Genomic DNA, 16,228 nt, shown 5'->3' with positions numbered 1-16,228 from the left:
CTGCAAATTTCTGCTGAGTTCCAGTATTCGCAAAGTGCTACTGATAACCGAATAGCAGAGATGATATAAATTCCTTCAACTATACACAGTCGAATAATACAAGGAATCGAACAACTTAACACAGTCTACAAATATTACAAATCGTACAACTTGTCGTATTGTGCCAGGACTTGATTCATCAACTAAGCTTCCCCCAAACTTGGCGTAGTTCGACAGGTTAAGATCCCATAAATTATAGTTTCCTTTACATGTTCCTGGAGTGTCACCTCAAACATCCCACCTCCATGCTGCCATTGGTCTGACATGTCCACTCTCGGGGTGCCCACCTTTCCAAACCAATTGGAAAGTGAACAGACTCTTTGTCATCTGATTGGGTGTTTTTTCAGAAACAGCTTTTCCCTCCCACCCCCAGTTTCTCTCCAATGGACAAATGCGTTGAAATAAAATCGGAGAAGACCATGTTGTTAAAGTGCTGCAGTGACCTTATCCCCTCAGTTATGTGAAATGAGTTACCTGAGGATTCATCTTTACTTCCTGAAAACTCCAGGACAATTCTTCAGAGTTGGGAACCCAATCTGAGGCTTGTTTGGAATCATTAAGCCGCTGACTGAGTTTCAGTCTCTCCGTGAAAAACTTACATCTGAAATGATATCTCTTGTTTGTCACCCACTCAGATGCTGTCAAGTTCACGATGACTGTTATGGAGAAGCTGGAATGATGGGATGTTCTCACTTTTTAATGAGGTACCGTTCAACTTGTGAAAATGGAATTCCCAAGTGCGGTAAGTTAACACCAAACAAAACCGATGTTGACCTCGGGAAGTTGCTCTGACCCCCTGACCGCTCCCTTCCCCCAATAGTTCCACATCAGTAAAGTACAACAACAACTTATATTTATGTGTTGCCTTCAGAGTAATGAAATATCCAAAGTGACTGACCAAAAGCTTTTGTTGAAGATGTTTTAAGGAATGTCTCAATAGAGACGGAAAGGTGGAGGGAGGGAATTTCGGAGCTTGGGGCCCAGACACCTGAAGACACGGCCACCAATGGTGAACCGATTAAAATTGGGAATGGTCAAGAGACCAGGGGCGTCATTCTCCGACCCCCCCAGCGGGTCGGAGAATGGCCGTTGGCCGCCGTGAATCCCGCCCCCGCCGGTTGCCGAAGTCTCTGAAGGGAGAAAAGTCGGCGGGGCGTTAATGGCGCCGCTGCCGTCGGAGAATGGCACGGGTCTGCGCAATGCAGCCGATTTTCGGCCTGCCGATATTCTCCCTTCCGGATGGGCCGAAGTCCCGTCGACGTGATGACCGTTCACGTCGACGTAAATTAAACCTCCTTTTCATCGGCGTGACCCTGTGCTCCAGCTTCACGCCGACCAGCGTGGAGGTGAGTCACAGCCTGGGGGGTTGGCCGCTGGGCAGGCGATGGCGTGGCCGCAGTCTGAATGTGTGGGGAGAGGTGTGTCTCGGGTTGTGTGTGTGTGTGTGTGCGGCGTGGGGGGGTGGTTAGAGTGGGCTGGGCTCCGGTGGAGTGCTGGGAGGGGGGTCCGTGACGGTGAGGGGAATGGGGGGGTCCGTACCGGGGAGGGGGATGGGGGGTCTGTGCCGGGGAGGAGGTTGGGGGGGGTCCGTGCCGGGGTGGAGGTTGGGGGGGGTCCGTGCTGGGGTGGAGGTTTGGGGGGGTCCGTGCCGGGGAGGAGGTTGGGGGGGGTCCGTGCCGGGGAGGGGGATGGGGGGGGGTCCGTGCCGGGGAGGGGGTTGGGGGGTCCGTGCCGAGGAGGAGGTTGGGGGGGGGGGTCCGTGCCGGGGTGGAGGTTGGGGGGGGGGTCCGTGCCTGGGTGGAGGTTGGGGGGGTGTCTGTGCCGGGGTGGAGCTTAGGGGGGTCCGTGCTGGGGTGGAGGTTGGGGGGGGGGGAGTACATGCCGGGGTGGAGGTTGGGGGGGGTCCGTGCCGGGGTGCAGGTTGGGGGGGGTCCGTGCCGGGGAGGGGAATGGGGGGGTCCGTGCCAGGGTGGAGGTTGGGGGGGGGGTCCGTGCCGGGGAGGGGGATGGGGGGGTCCGTGCCCGGGAGGGGGATGGGGGGTCCGTGCGGGGAGGAGGTTGGGGGGGGAGGGTCTGTGCCGGGGAGGGGGATGGGGGGGTTCCGTGCCGGGGAGGGGGATGGGGGGGTCCGTGCCGGGGAGGGGGATGCGAAGGCAAGTGAGTTGGTCCACCTGGCCAGGTGCCAGCCTCCAACAGTTGGACCCATGCGGTCCATGCCACCTGGCTGGGGGGAGGAGGGGATATGGGCAATGATGACATGTCGTCGTTCCCCTCCCCCCCACCAGGCCGTCATGTTTTCCGATCATCCAGCGATGTTGACCGCCGTGGCGGCAGCCGCTAATGTCTATGTTGCCCTGGATGAGGAGGAGGAGGAGGAGCAGGAGGAGCGTGCCAGAGAGGCGGCGCAGGCTGCCGCAGAGGAGCAGGCGGCAGCCGCCCAGGCTGGAGGGACACCTGACCGACAGGACGAGGAGGGGGAGGAGGACGTCGCGGCCCCACGGCAACGGAGGCACCCGAGGGCGCCCCATGTGTACCGGCCCCGGCAGTCATACCAGGACCTCACGGACCGGGAATGCAGGAGGAGACTCCGGATGAGGCGGGAAACCGTGGCACACATCTGCCACCTGCTGGCACACCTGTCACCGCGTGGCACTGGCGGGGGACACCCTCTCCCCGTGTCCGTCAAGGTTACGGTGGCCCTGAACTTTTATGCAACGGGGTCATTCCAGGCACCGAGTGGGGACCTGTCCGGCATATCGCAGACATCGGTGCATCGGTGCATCCGGGCAGTGACAGATGCCCTATATGCCATGGCGCACCGCTACATCCGCTTCCCCGTGGACCGGGCCAGCCAAGATGCCCGGGCCGTGGGCTTCTCTGCCGTGACCGGGTTCCCCATAGAACATAGAACATATAAAATACAGCACAGAACAGGCCCTTCGGCCCACGATGTTGTGCCGAACCTTTGTCCTAGATTAATCATAGATTATCATTGAATTTACAGTGCAGAAGGAGGCCATTCGGCCCTTTGAGTCTGCACCAGCTCTTGGAAAGAGCACCCTACCCAAACTCAACACCTCCACCCAACACCAAGGGCAATTTGGACATTAAGGGCAATTTATCATTAGCCAATTCACCTAACCCGCACATCTTTGGACTGTGGGAGGAAACCGGAGCACCCGGAGGAAACCCACGCAGACACGGGGAGGACGTGCAGACTCCGCACAGACAATGACCCAAGCCGGAATCGAACCTGGGACCATGGATCTGTGAAGCAATTGTGCTATCCACAATGCTACCGTACTGCCCTTAAGAACAAATAAATCTACACTATATCATTTTCCCGTAATCCATGTACCTATCCAACAGCTGCTTGATGGTCCCTAATGTTTCCGACTCAACTACTTCCACAGGCAGTGCATTCCATGCCCCCACTACTCTCTGGGTAAAGAACCTACCTCTGATATCCCTCCTATATCTTCCACCTTTCACCTTAAATTTATGTCCCCTTGTAATGGTGTGTTCCACCTGGGGAAAAAGTCTCTGACTGTCTACTCTATCTATTCCCCTGATCATCTTATAAACCTCTATCAAGTCGCCCCTCATCCTTCTCCGCTCTAATGAGAAAAGGCCTAGCACCCTCAACCTTTCCTCGTAAGACCTACTCTCCATTCCAGGCAACATCCTGGTAAATCTTCTTTGCACCTTTTCCAGAGCTTCCACATCCTTCCTAAAATGAGGCGACCAGAACTGTACACAGTACTCCAAATGTGGCCTTACCAAAGTTTTGTACAGCTGCATCATCACCTCACGGCTCTTAAATTCAATCCCTCTGTTAATGAACGCGAGCACACCATAGGCCTTCTTCACAGCTCTACCACTTGAGTGGCAACTTTCAAAGATGTATGAACATAGACCCCAAGGTCTCTCTGCTCCTCCACAATGCCAAGAATTCTACCGTTAACCCTGTATTCCGCATTCATATTTGTCCTTCCAAGATGGACAACCTCACACTTTTCAGGGTTAAACTCCATCTGCCACTTCTCAGCCCAGCTCTGCATCCTATCTATGTCTCTTTGCAGCCGACAACAGCCCTCCTTACTATCCACAACTCCACCAATCTTCGTATCGTCTGCAAATTTACTGACCCACCCTTCAACTCCCTCATCCAAGTCATTAATGAAAATCACAAACAGCAGAGGACCCAGAACTGATCCCTGCGGTACACCACTGGTAACTGGGATCCAGGCTGAATATTTGCCATCCACCACCACTCTCTGACTTCTATCGGTTAGCCAGTTCGTTATCCAACTGGCCAAATTTCCCACTATCCCATGCCTCCTTACTTTGTGCAGAAGCCTACCATGGGGAACTTTATCAAATGCCTTACTAAAATCCATGTACACTACATCCACTGCTTTACCTTCATCCACATGCTTGGTCACCTCCTCAAAGCATTCAATAAGATTTGTAAGGCAAGACCTACCCCTCACAAATCAGTGCTGACTATCCCTAATCAAGCAGTGTCTTTCCAGATGCTCAGAAATCCTATCCTTCAGTACCCTTTCCATTACTTTGCCTACCACCGAAGTAAGACTAACTGGCCTGTAATTCCCAGGGTTATCCCTAGTTCCTTTTTTGAACAGGGGCATGACATTCGCCACTCTCCAATCCCCTGGTACCACCCCTGTTGACAGTGAGGACGAAAAGATAATTGCCAACGGCTCTGCAATTTCATCTCTTGCTTCCCATAGAATCCTTGGATATATCCCGTCAGGCCCGGGGGACTTGTCTATCCTCAAGTTTTTCAAAATGCCCAACACATCTTCCTTCCTAACAAGTATTTCCTTGAGCTTACCAATCTGTTTCACACTGTCCTCTCCAACAATATTACCCCTCTCATTTGTAAATACAGAAGAAAAGTACTCATTCAAGACCTCTCCTATCTCTTCAGACTCAATACACAATCTCCCGCTACTGTCCTTGATCGGACCTACCCTCGCTCTAGTCATTCTCATATTTCTCACATATGTGTAAAAGGCCTTGGGGTTTTCCTTGATCCTACCTGCCAAAGATTGTTCATGCCCTCTCTTAGCTCTCCTAATCCCTTTCTTCAGTTCCCTCCTGGCTATCTTGTATCCCTCCAATGCCCTGTCTGAACCTTGTTTCCTCAGCCTTACATAAGTCACCTTTTTCCTCTTAACAAGACATTCAACCTCTCTTGTCAACCATGGTTCCCTCACTCGACCATCTCTTCCCTGCCTGACAGGGACATACATATCAAGGACACGTAGTACCTGTTCCTTGAACAAGTTCCACATTTCACTTGTGTCCTTCCCTGCCAGCCTATGTTCCCAACTTATGCACTTCAATTCTTGTCTGACAACATCGTATTTACCCTTCCCCCAATTGTAAACCTTGCCCTGTTGCACGTACCTATCCCTCTCCATTACTAAAGTGAAAGTCACAGAATTGTGGTCACTATCTCCAAAATGCTCCCCCACTAACAAATCTACCACTTGCCCTGGTTCATTACCCAGTACTAAATCCAATATTGCCCCTCCTCTGGTCGGACAATCTACATACTGTGTTAGAAAATCTTCCTGGACACACTGCACAAACACCACCCCATCCAAACTATTTGATCTAAAGAGTTTCCACTCAATATTTGGGAAGTTAAAGTCGCCCATGACTACTACCCTATGACTTCTGCACCTTTCCAAAATCTGTTTCCCAATCTGTTCCTCCACATCTCTGCTACTATTGGGGGGCCTATAGAAAACTCCTAACAAGGTGACTGCTCCTTTCCTATTTCTGACTTCAACCCATACTACCTCAATAGGGTGATACTCCTCGAACTGCCTTTCTGCAGCTGTTATACTATCTCTAATTAATAATGCCACCCCCCACCTCTTTTACCACCCTCCCTAATCTTATTGAAACATCTATAACCAGGGACCTCCAACAACCATTTCTGCCCCTCTTCTATCCACGTTTCCGTGATGGCCACCACATCGTAGTCCCAAGTACCGATCCATGCCTTAAGTTCACCCACCTTATTCCTGATGCTTCTTGCGTTGAAGTATACACACTTCAACCCATCTCCGTGCCTGCAAATACTCAGTGTTCCCTTCCCCACTGCCTCATTACATGCTTTGGCGTCCTGAATATTGGCTACCTTAGTTGCTGGACTACAAATCCGGTTCCCATTCCCCTGCCAAATTAGTTTAAACCCTCCCGAAGAGTACTAGCAAACCTCCCTCCCAGGATATTGGTGCCCCTCTGGTTCAGATGCAACCCGTCCTGCTTGTACAGGTCCCACCTTCCCCAGAATGCGCTCCAATTATCCAAATACCTGAAGCCCTCCCTCCTACACCATTCCTGCAGCCACGTGTTCAACTGCACTCTCTCCCTATTCCTAGCCTCGCTATCACGTGGCACCGGCAACAAACCAGAGATGACAACTCTGTCTGTCCTGGCTTTCAACTTCCAGCCTAACTCCCTAAACTTGTTTATTACCTCCACACCCCTTTTCCTACCTATGTCGTTGGTACCAATGTGCACCACGACTTCTGGCTGCTCCCCCTCCCCCTTAAGGATCCTGAAGACATGATCCGAGACATCCCTGGCCCTGGCACCCGGGAGGCAACATACCTTCCGGGAGTCTCACTCGCGACCACAGAATCTCCTATCTATTCCCCTAACCATTGAATCTCCTACAACTATTGCTTTTCTATTCTCCCCCCTTCCCTTCTGAGCCCCAGAGCCAGACTCAGTGCCAGAGACCTGGCCGCTAGGGCCTTCCCCCGGTAGGTCATCCCCCCCAACAGCATCCAAAACGGTATACTTGTTTTGAAGGGGAACGGCCACGAGGGATCCCTGCACTGTCTGCCTGTTTGTTTTTTTCCCCCTGACTGTAACCCAGCTATTCTTGTTCTGTACCTTGGGTGTGGTTACCCCCCTGTAACTCTTCTCAATCACCCCCTCTGCCTCCCGGATGATCCGAAGTTCATCCAGCTTCAGCTCCAGTTCCCTAACACGGTCTTTGAGGAGCTGAAGTTGGGTGCACTTCCCGCAGGTATAGTCAGTGGGGACACCGGTGGTATCCCTCACCACCCACATCCTACAGGAGGGGCATGTAACTGGCCTAGCCTCCATCCCCTCTTACCTTACAGAATATAGCTGCTGTGTGGACTAACTAGATCTCCGCCATCCGACTCTGCTCCCAGTCAGCTACACTTCCTGTAAACTCCTGGCTCTCTTCGCACTCTTTGCGGAAATGTCGGAAACAAAATGAAAGGAGCACCTTACTCCCTCCTCACCTACCTCCCTCGGTCACCAAACTCTCACTATAGCACTCAAAAAGCACCAAATTCAGCACTCCCTCGGTCACCAAACACTTACTATAGCACTCAAAAAGCACCAAATTCAGCACTCAGTGCAAACAAAGTCTGCACTGTAGCGGATCACTTTTATACTGTGAATCTACCCTCTGAAAACTGGCCTAATCCAATTAACTAATTAACAAGCTCCAGCTGCAAGTGCCTACAAGTAGAAGCCTGTTTAAAGCTGATTGAAAATTCACCTTCTTCTAAACCAAACAGCAACTTTTAAGTTAATTAACTAAATAAAAGAAAGACTAAACTTTAGATAAAAATGAAGCCTTATACTCCCTCGGTCACCAAACTCTCACTATCGCACTCAAAAAGCACCAAATTCAGCACTCAGTGCAAGCAAAACCCATGGTCCAGGGCGCGATTGATGGGATGCACGTCGCCGTGCGGCCACCTGCAGATAACAGGGCCGTGTTCACCAGTAGGAAGGGGACCTATTCGATGAACATACAGGTGGTCTGCGACCACCACATGATGATCCTGCACGTCTGCGCCCGTTACCCAGGCAGTGTACACGACTCATACGTGTTGTCGCGGTCATCCATCCCCGGCATGTACGAGGGATGCCATCACCGGCTGAGGGGCTGATTGCTGGGTGACAGGGGCTACCCATTGCGATCGTGGCTGATGACGCCTATACGGAGGCCACGCAATGAGGCGGAGAACCGCTACAATTATGCCCATGTAGCGACAAGGGGAGTGATAGAGAGGTGCTTTGGCGTGCTGAAGATGCGTTTCAGGTGCCTGGACCTCTCTGGGGGCACCCTCCAGTATCGGTCAGATAGTGTCGGCCGCATCATTGTGGTGTGCTGCATCCTGCACAAAATAGCCCAGCAGAGGGGCGATGTGCCGCAGGCAGAGGAGGGCGGAGTGGAGGAGCAGCAGGAACAGGCGCAGTCCCGAAGGTCGCTCGGTGTGGGTAATGCTGGTTGGTCGGTGTGGGTCGCGAAGGTCGCTCGGTGTGGGTTGCGAAGGTCGCTCAGTGTGGGTCGCGAAGGTCGCTCGGTGTGGGTCGCGAAGGTTAGTCGGTGTGGGTCGCGAAGGTCGCTCGGTGTGGGTCGCGAAGGTCGCTCGGTGTGGGTCGCGAAGGTCGCTCGGTGTGGGTCGCGAAGGTCGCTCGGTGTGGGTCGCGAAGGTCGGTCGGTGTGGGTCGCGAAGGTCGCTCGGTGTGGGTCGCGAAGGTCGCTCGGTGTGGGTCCCGAAGGTTCCTCGGAGTGGGTCGCGAAGGTCGCTCGGTGTGGGTCACGAAATTCGCTCGGTGTGGGTCGCGAAGGTCGCTCGGTGTGGGTCGCGAAGGTCGCTCGGTGTGGGTCGCGAAGGTCGCTCGGTGTGGGTCGCTAAGGTTGCTCGGTGTGGGTCCCGAAGGTCGCTCGGTGTGGGTTGCGAAGGTTGGTCGGTGTGGGTGGCGAAGGTCCCTCGGTGTGGGTCGCAAAGGTCGCTCGGTGTGGGTCCCGAAGGTCGCTCGGTGTGGGTCGTGAAGGTCACGTGGTGTGGGTCCCGAAGGTCGCTCCGTGTGGGTCTCGAAGGTCGCTCGGTGTGGGTCGCGAAGGTCGCTCGGTGTGGGTCGCGAAGGTTGGTCGATGTGGGTCCCGAAGGTCGCTCGGTGTGGGTCGCGAAGGTCGCTCGGTGTGGCTCTTGCTGGTTGGTCGGTGTGGGTCGCGAATGTCGCTCGGTGTGGGTCGCGAAGGTCGCTCGGTGTGGGTCGTGAAGGTCGCTCGGTGTGGGTCGCGAAGGTCGCTCGGTGTGGGTCGCGAAGGTTGGTCGGTGTGGGTCCCGAAGGTCGCTCGGTGTGGGTCCCAAAGGTCGGTCGGTGTGGGTGGCGAAGGTCGCTCGGTGTGGGTCGCGAAGGTCGCTCGTTGTGGGTCCCGAAGGTCGCTCGGTGTGGGTCGCGAAGGTCGCTCGGTGTGGGTCGCGAAGGTCACGTGGTGTGGGTCCCGAAGGTCGCTCGGTGTGGGTCTCGAAGGTCGCTCGGTGTGGGTCGCGAAGGTCGCTCGGTGTGGGTCGCGAAGGTTGGTCGGTGTGGGTCCAGAAGGTCGCTCGGTGTGGGTCGCGAAGGTCGCTCGGTGTGGCTCTTGCTGGTTGGTCGGTGTGGGTCGCGAATGTCGCTCGGTGTGGGTCGCGAAGGTCGCTCGGTGAGGGTCGCGAAGGTCGCTCGGTGTGGGTCGCGAAGGTCGCTCGGTGTGGGTCGCGAAGGTCGCTCGGTGTGGGTCGCGAAGGTTGGTCGGTGTGGGTCCCGAAGGTCGCTCGGTGTGGGTCCCAAAGGTCGGTCGGTGTGGGTGGCGAAGGTCGCTCGGTGTGGGTCGCGAAGGTCGCTCGGTGTGGGTCCCGAAGGTCGCTCGGTGTGGGTCGCGAAGGTCGCTCGGTGTGGGTCGCGAAGGTCGCTCGGTGTGGGTCCCGAAGGTTGGTCGGTGTGGGTCCCGAAGGTCGCTCGGTGTGGGTCGCGAAGGTCGCTCGGTGTGGGTCGCGAAGGTCGCTCGGTGTGGGTCCCGAAGGTTGGTCGGTGTGGGTCCCGAAGGTCGCTCGGTGTGGGTCGCGAAGGTCGCTCGGTGTGGGTCCCGAAGGTCGCTCGGTGTGAGTGGCGAAGGTCGCTCGGTGTGGATCGTGCTGGTTGGTCGGTGTGGGTCCCGAAGGTCGCTCGGTGTGTGTGGCGAAGGTCGCTCAGTGTGGGTCGCAAAGGTCGGTCGGTGTGGGTCGCGAAGGTCGCTCGGTGTGGGTCGTGAAGGTCGCTCGGTGTGGGTCCCGAAGGTCGCTCGGTGTGGGTCGTGAAGGTCGCTCGGTGTGGGTCCCGAAGGTCGCTCGGTGTGGGTCGCGAAGGTCGCTCGGTGTGGGTCGCGAAGGTCGCTCTGTGTGGGTCCCGAAGGTCGCTCAGTGTGGGTCGCGAAGGTCGCTCGGTGTGGGTCGTGAAGGTCGCTCGGTGTGGGTCGCGAAGGTCGCTCGGTGTGGCTCTTGCTGGTTGGTCGGTGTGGGTCCCGAAGGTTGGTCGGTGTAGGTCGCGAAGGTCGCTCGGTGTGGGTCGCGAAGGTCGGTCGGTGTGGTTCGCGAAGGTCGCTCGGTGTGGGTCCCGAAGGTCGCTCGGTGTGGGTCCCGAAGGTCGCTCGGTGTGGGTCGCGAAGGTCGCTCGGTGTGGGTCGCGAAGGTCGCTCGGTGTGGGTCGCGAAGGTCACTCGGTGTGGGTCCCGAAGGTCGCTCGGTGTGGGTCGTGCTGGTCGGTCGGTGTGGGTCGCGAAGGTTGGTCGGTGTGGGTCACGAAGGTCGCTCGGTATGGGTCCCGAACGTCGCTCGGTGTGGGTCCCGAAGGTCGCTCGGTCGCGAAGGTCGCTCGGTGTGGGTCCCGAAGGTCGCTCGGTGTGGGTCGCGAAGGTCGCTCGCTGTGGGTCGCGATGGTTGGTCGGTGTTAGTCCCGAAGGTCGCTCGGTGTAGGTCGCGAAGGTCGCTCGGTGTGGGTCGCGAAGGTCGCTCGGTGTGGGTCGTGCTGGTTGGTCGGTGTGGGTCCCGAAGGTCGCTCGGTGTGGGTCCCGAAGGTCGCTCGGTGTGGGTCGCGAAGGTCGCTCGGTGTGGGTCACGAAATTCGCTCGGTGTGGGTCGCGAAGGTCGCTCGGTGTGGGTTGCGAAGGTCGCTCAGTGTGGGTCGCGAAGGTCGCTCGGTGTGGGTCGCGAAGGTTAGTCGGTGTGGGTCGCGAAGGTCGCTCGGTGTGGGTCGCGAAGGTCGCTCGGTGTGGGTCGCGAAGGTCGCTCGGTGTGGGTCGCGAAGGTCGCTCGGTGTGGGTCGCGAAGGTCGGTCGGTGTGGGTCGCGAAGGTCGCTCGGTGTGGGTCGCGAAGGTCGCTCGGTGTGGGTCCCGAAGGTTCCTCGGAGTGGGTCGCGAAGGTCGCTCGGTGTGGGTCACGAAATTCGCTCGGTGTGGGTCGCGAAGGTCGCTCGGTGTGGGTCGCGAAGGTCGCTCGGTGTGGGTCGCGAAGGTCGCTCGGTGTGGGTCGCTAAGGTTGCTCGGTGTGGGTCCCGAAGGTCGCTCGGTGTGGGTTGCGAAGGTTGGTCGGTGTGGGTGGCGAAGGTCCCTCGGTGTGGGTCGCAAAGGTCGCTCGGTGTGGGTCCCGAAGGTCGCTCGGTGTGGGTCGTGAAGGTCACGTGGTGTGGGTCCCGAAGGTCGCTCCGTGTGGGTCTCGAAGGTCGCTCGGTGTGGGTCGCGAAGGTCGCTCGGTGTGGGTCGCGAAGGTTGGTCGATGTGGGTCCCGAAGGTCGCTCGGTGTGGGTCGCGAAGGTCGCTCGGTGTGGCTCTTGCTGGTTGGTCGGTGTGGGTCGCGAATGTCGCTCGGTGTGGGTCGCGAAGGTCGCTCGGTGTGGGTCGTGAAGGTCGCTCGGTGTGGGTCGCGAAGGTCGCTCGGTGTGGGTCGCGAAGGTTGGTCGGTGTGGGTCCCGAAGGTCGCTCGGTGTGGGTCCCAAAGGTCGGTCGGTGTGGGTGGCGAAGGTCGCTCGGTGTGGGTCGCGAAGGTCGCTCGTTGTGGGTCCCGAAGGTCGCTCGGTGTGGGTCGCGAAGGTCGCTCGGTGTGGGTCGCGAAGGTCACGTGGTGTGGGTCCCGAAGGTCGCTCGGTGTGGGTCTCGAAGGTCGCTCGGTGTGGGTCGCGAAGGTCGCTCGGTGTGGGTCGCGAAGGTTGGTCGGTGTGGGTCCAGAAGGTCGCTCGGTGTGGGTCGCGAAGGTCGCTCGGTGTGGCTCTTGCTGGTTGGTCGGTGTGGGTCGCGAATGTCGCTCGGTGTGGGTCGCGAAGGTCGCTCGGTGAGGGTCGCGAAGGTCGCTCGGTGTGGGTCGCGAAGGTCGCTCGGTGTGGGTCGCGAAGGTCGCTCGGTGTGGGTCGCGAAGGTTGGTCGGTGTGGGTCCCGAAGGTCGCTCGGTGTGGGTCCCAAAGGTCGGTCGGTGTGGGTGGCGAAGGTCGCTCGGTGTGGGTCGCGAAGGTCGCTCGGTGTGGGTCCCGAAGGTCGCTCGGTGTGGGTCGCGAAGGTCGCTCGGTGTGGGTCGCGAAGGTCGCTCGGTGTGGGTCCCGAAGGTTGGTCGGTGTGGGTCCCGAAGGTCGCTCGGTGTGGGTCGCGAAGGTCGCTCGGTGTGGGTCGCGAAGGTCGCTCGGTGTGGGTCCCGAAGGTTGGTCGGTGTGGGTCCCGAAGGTCGCTCGGTGTGGGTCGCGAAGGTCGCTCGGTGTGGGTCCCGAAGGTCGCTCGGTGTGAGTGGCGAAGGTCGCTCGGTGTGGATCGTGCTGGTTGGTCGGTGTGGGTCCCGAAGGTCGCTCGGTGTGTGTGGCGAAGGTCGCTCAGTGTGGGTCGCAAAGGTCGGTCGGTGTGGGTCGCGAAGGTCGCTCGGTGTGGGTCGTGAAGGTCGCTCGGTGTGGGTCCCGAAGGTCGCTCGGTGTGGGTCGTGAAGGTCGCTCGGTGTGGGTCCCGAAGGTCGCTCGGTGTGGGTCGCGAAGGTCGCTCGGTGTGGGTCGCGAAGGTCGCTCTGTGTGGGTCCCGAAGGTCGCTCAGTGTGGGTCGCGAAGGTCGCTCGGTGTGGGTCGTGAAGGTCGCTCGGTGTGGGTCGCGAAGGTCGCTCGGTGTGGCTCTTGCTGGTTGGTCGGTGTGGGTCCCGAAGGTTGGTCGGTGTAGGTCGCGAAGGTCGCTCGGTGTGGGTCGCGAAGGTCGGTCGGTGTGGTTCGCGAAGGTCGCTCGGTGTGGGTCCCGAAGGTCGCTCGGTGTGGGTCCCGAAGGTCGCTCGGTGTGGGTCGCGAAGGTCGCTCGGTGTGGGTCGCGAAGGTCGCTCGGTGTGGGTCGCGAAGGTCACTCGGTGTGGGTCCCGAAGGTCGCTCGGTGTGGGTCGTGCTGGTCGGTCGGTGTGGGTTGCGAAGGTTGGTCGGTGTGGGTCACGAAGGTCGCTCGGTATGGGTCCCGAACGTCGCTCGGTGTGGGTCCCGAAGGTCGCTCGGTCGCGAAGGTCGCTCGGTGTGGGTCCCGAAGGTCGCTCGGTGTGGGTCGCGAAGGTCGCTCGCTGTGGGTCGCGATGGTTGGTCGGTGTTAGTCCCGAAGGTCGCTCGGTGTAGGTCGCGAAGGTCGCTCGGTGTGGGTCGCGAAGGTCGCTCGGTGTGGGTCGTGCTGGTTGGTCGGTGTGGGTCCCGAAGGTCGCTCGGTGTGGGTCCCGAAGGTCGCTCGGTGTGGGTCGCGAAGGTCGCTCGGTGTGGGTCGCGAAGGTCGCTCGGTGTGGGTCGCGAAGGTCGCTCGGTGTGGCTCTTGCTGGTTGGTCGGTGTGGGTCCCGCAGGTTGGTCGGTGTGGGTCGCGAAGGTCGCTCGGTGTGGGTCGCGAAGGTCGGTCGGTGTGGTTCGCGAAGGTCGCTCGGTGTGGGTCCCGAAGGTCACTCGGTGTGGGTCCCGAAGGTCGCTCGGTGTGGGTCGCGAAGGTCGCTCGGTGTGGGTCGCGAAGGTCGCTCGGTGTGGGTCGCGAAGGTCGCTCGGTGTGGGTCCCGAAGGTCGCTCGGTGTGGGTCGTGCTGGTCGGTCGGTGTGGGTCGCGAAGGTTGGTCGGTGTGGGTCACGAAGGTCGCTCGGTATGGGTCCCGAACGTCGCTCGGTGTGGGTCCCGAAGGTCGCTCGGTCGCGAAGGTCGCTCGGTGTGGGTCCCGAAGGTCGCTCGGTGTGGGTCGCGAAGGTCGCTCGGTGTGGGTCGCGATGGTTGGTCGGTGTTAGTCCCGAAGGTCGCTCGGTGTGGGTCGCGAAGGTCGCTCGGTGTGGGTCGCGAAGGTCGCTCGGTGTGGGTCGTGCTGGTTGGTCGGTGTGGGTCCCGAAGGTCGCTCGGTGTGGGTCCCGAAGGTCGCTCGGTGTGGGTCGCGAAGGTCGCTCGGTGTGGGTCGCGAAGGTCGCTCGGTGTGGGTCCCGAAGGTCGCTCGGTGTGGGTCGCGAAGGTCGCTCGGTGTGGGTCGCGAAGGTCGCTCGGTGTGGTTCGCGAAGGTCGCTCGGTGTGGGTCGCGAAGGTCGCTCTGTGTGGGTCCCGAAGGTCACTCGGTGTGGGTCGCGAAGGTCGCTCGGTGTGGGTCCCGAAGGTCGCTCGGTGTGGGTCGCGAAGGTCGCTCGGTGTGGGTCGCGAAGGTCGCTCGGTGTGGGTCGCGAAGGTCGCTCGGTGTGGGTCCCGAAGGTCGCTCGGTGTGGGTCCCGAATCCTCTGCACTTTCGGGGTCTCGGTCGACGCCGGAAGGTTTGGCGCTGCGCCAACTGGCGGCGAGGGGCCAGCGTGAGTTGGCGCATTTGCAGAACCGCCTGCGTGGTTCCGCGCCTGCGCAGACTGGCCGGTGTGTTCCTGCACAGGCGCAGGGAGGTTCCTCTCCGCGCCGACAATGCCGAGCCCTACAGGGGCAGGCACGGAAGGAAGGAGAGCCCCCCACGGCACAGGCCCGCCCGCAGATGGGTGGGACCCGATCACTGGCCAGGCCACCTTGAGGGACCCCCCGGGCCGGATCCTCCTGCACCCCCCCACCTCAAGGACTCACCTAGCCGGCCTCCAAGCCGGGTCCCACTGTGATGGACCATGTCCATTTCACACCGGCGGGACAGGCCAGGAAATGACGGCCGCTCGGCCCATCAGGGCCCGGAGAATTGCCGGGGGGGCCGCTGCCAATGGCCCCCGACTCGCGGGCCGTGAACCCAGCCGCCACCCGAAAACCGGCGCCGGAGAATACGACAGCCGGCGTCGGAGTGGCGGGGCGGGATTCATGCCGCCCCCGGGGATTCTCCGATCCTGCGGGCGGTCGGAGAATCTGCCCAAGATTTCACTTCTAGTGTTTTTAAAATTATTAACTGAATGTTTAAATTCCACCAGCTGCCGTGGTGGGATTTGAACCCTTGTCCCCAGAGCTTCAGTCTGGGTCTCTGCAGGTAGCATAGTGGTTAGCACAGTTGCTTGACTGCTCCAGGGTTCCATGTTCGATTCCGGCTTGGGTCACTGTCTGTGCGGAGTCTGCACGTTCTCCCCGTGTCTGCGTGGGTTTCCTCCGGGTGCTCCGGTTTCCTCCCACAGTCCAAAGACGTGCAGGTTAGGTGGATTGGCCATGGTAAATTGCCCTTAGTGACCAAAAAGGTTAATTGGGGCTACTGGGTTAAGGGGATGGGGTGGAGGAGGTGTATGCTTGAATGATGTACTTGTGGTGATCTCTATTTGTGCATGAACACAAAGGGTTAATAGAATTTTCATAGACTTTAGAGTGCAGAAGGAGGCCATTCGGCCCATCGAGTCTGCAGCGGCTCTTGGAAAGAGCACCCCACCTAAGGTCAACACCTCCACCCTATCCCCATTACCCAGTAACCCCACTCAACACTAAGGGCAATTTTGGACACTAATGGCAATTTATCATGGCCAATCCACCTACCCTGCACATCTTTGGACTGTGGGAGGAATGTGACATTAATGTGTCATCAATAGCACCACATGATCACTAGAGGGCCGGACCAACAGGGGTATAAAAGGCAGCCACATTGTCTCTCTCTCTCTCTTGGGTGCACTGTGATCAAAGCAACAGCAGACTAGTTCCAGTGGAGTTATGTATAGTTACCATAGTTAGATCTTGTTAACCTTATCACTAGTATCAAAGTTAAAGTAAAGAACTCATGTAAATATTGTTGCAGTTATTCAATAAACCTTTTGTTACTACTGGAAGAGTTTGAATCTTCTTCTCTGGATTCAGAATACCTCATCACTAACCAAGGATTGAGTAGCACATGTTACCTACCACACAGGTAACAAAACATGGTTCCAGTTGAGTGGCTTTAACAGAACTAGTTAAATAAGGTTAGA

At 58.3% G+C, this 16,228-nt stretch overlaps 1 long non-coding RNA gene across 1 annotated transcript in view; it reads left to right on the top strand.

Annotated features, from left to right (window-relative positions):
* The first annotated feature begins 677 nt into the window (after positions 1-677).
* Positions 678-16,228, top strand: part of LOC140402558 (uncharacterized) — a 29,820-nt gene continuing 14,269 nt past the window's right edge. Inside the window, exon 1 of the long non-coding RNA XR_011938168.1 lies at positions 678-781. This is a non-coding gene — a long non-coding RNA (uncharacterized lncRNA). The remainder of the gene's footprint in view (positions 782-16,228) is intronic.

This window comes from Scyliorhinus torazame, chromosome 25 (assembly GCF_047496885.1).
Source record: "Scyliorhinus torazame isolate Kashiwa2021f chromosome 25, sScyTor2.1, whole genome shotgun sequence".
Classification (NCBI taxonomy): domain Eukaryota; kingdom Metazoa; phylum Chordata; class Chondrichthyes; order Carcharhiniformes; family Scyliorhinidae; genus Scyliorhinus; species Scyliorhinus torazame.
Note: the sequence above shows the minus strand (reverse complement) of the source record. Positions and strands in the feature narration are given on the sequence as shown.